This window comes from Frieseomelitta varia, unplaced genomic scaffold (assembly GCF_011392965.1).
Source record: "Frieseomelitta varia isolate USP_RPSP 00005682 unplaced genomic scaffold, Fvar_1.2 scaffold_1191, whole genome shotgun sequence".
NCBI lineage: Eukaryota > Metazoa > Arthropoda > Insecta > Hymenoptera > Apidae > Frieseomelitta > Frieseomelitta varia.
The window spans coordinates 1-1,905 of NW_025108852.1; the positions used below are offsets into that span (position 1 = coordinate 1).

Genomic DNA, 1,905 nt, shown 5'->3' on the forward strand with positions numbered 1-1,905 from the left:
GTTTCACTCTAACAAAATATATATTTTTTCAGAGATATATTACTATTAATGACTAACGCATGTTAATTTTACGTTTTTTTTGAAATTTATCGTTGATTAGCTGCTGACTTTCTTAATCTAACTTTCGTCTGTTTTATTTCTCTTCGTTTTATTATAATCAGTTTATCGTCTTAACTGGTTTATTTCATCCATGTCATTGGAGACGTCCGATGTTTTTATTATTACAATATTTTCTTGGGTTATCTTTCTGTAATTATGAATTAAACCACTCTCTTCTCCACATAACGTGTATCTCTTCTTCTCTTATTTCGCTCTTCCATGTTTTTGAAATCTGGCTCATCTTGCTCTCGCTATAACGCAAAGGAAGTTTACATTAAATAATTAATCACCAGTTAAATATTTCAAAGATTCAAACAGTGGAGTTTATTACTTTAATCCTTAGTTTATTCACGGTTCGTTTAATCCCACAATTTTTGTTGTATTTATGATTGCCTTCATTCAGTGCTAAACAGTTTTAGTGGTTTCTGCGAAGAATTTTCAGATTTGGAGTATTTTATAAATTTTGTGAAATGCTCTGTGAAAATAAATTATTAATTAACGTTATTTAATTAAGTTTTCCGTTTTTATGAATATTATTGCTATCTCACGGAATTCTATTCATGGGTGAATATTCATTTGAACGTATTATCAAGTTTAAATACCTTTATAAAATAATTCACAAAACAACTAAATTTTTATTCATTAAAATTGAATTTTTTATATTTTAATAATAATAATTTATATATACACACATGTAGATATTTATAAATAAATTATTATTAATATTTAGTAAAAGTAAGAAATGAATACAATCAAAAATTATAATCTGATTCAAATTTAAATTTTGTCACATATGACGTCGCACGACCGTTTAGTAGAGTAATCGTGGCCTGCTTAATAAAGGCTGTTCTGCACCGAAGGTACAAGCGAAGAGGGAATGAATTTGCGTGAGAATGGGATATGAAGTTTTCGATCGAGTTCTGAAGCAATCTTCGACATTCCATTCCCAAGCGATAGTGAACATTTCGGATACAAAATCATAACACATCGTTGATAAACAATAATATAAAAGAAGTCTATCTTACTGTGCAACATGCCAAAGACAATGTTTGTGAAACATTTGCAAAACGGGAGACATCTGAAACCGATATTTCTACATAATTCGCAGAATACATCTCCCTACCTAATCCCCGAGATTAGGAGCGTCCCGATTGAGGATCGTATTGGCTACTAATGTAGTTCATTATGTAATGCGTGAACACGAATAACATAGTTTATGTTTTTGCTAGGTTATGTCTGGCTTAATTTCACTTGATGTGTGTCGTTTGTGTGCACGTGCCTTACAGAAATTGACAATATGAATATATTTGGTTTATATTCTTGTAATACAGTATATTCTTGATAATCTGTCAGTTTTGAACGACTTCAGCTTGTGAATTAATGACGATCGCAATGATGACTGTTTTGCGCCGTACACTTCTGCAAACTCTACATTTGTGCCGTAAGTGAAAAAATATTTACACTCTACATAAATTTGCGTTATGAATTAAATTACATCCAAAATTGAAATTATACTGGTATTATTGAGAAGTATATATATTAGAAGTTTTTATTACCTTGCGTTTTCCCTTCCGTTATTCTTTCAACGCAAGCTCTCGAGGGATACACATACGAAAAATTACTGTTACGGCAAGCTCGACGGTGAACGTTGGTTGCTGCCCGCTTCGCTTGTCGCTCTCTCGTCGTGCCTTTTACAGCCTCCGGAGAGATGTTTTGATTGATGACGACGTGATGTAGAATGAATACTTATATTTCACGAGTAATACAAAGGTTGATTATAAACTGTATGTTGTGTGATGTGTCAGG

General features: G+C 31.9%; 1 long non-coding RNA gene across 2 annotated transcripts; it reads right to left on the bottom strand.

Moving 5' to 3' along the window:
* Positions 1-28: 28 nt before the first annotated feature.
* LOC122528576 lies at positions 29-1,899 on the bottom strand. 2 transcript variants are annotated; one of them, XR_006306601.1, is made up of 3 exons: positions 1,656-1,899; positions 431-524; positions 29-350 (listed from the first exon to the last, which is right to left on the bottom strand). It is a non-coding gene; the product is annotated as an uncharacterized LOC122528576 (long non-coding RNA). The 2 variants fall into 2 exon arrangements; XR_006306602.1 differs by having other exon boundaries at positions 431-574.
* Positions 1,900-1,905: the final 6 nt, after the last annotated feature.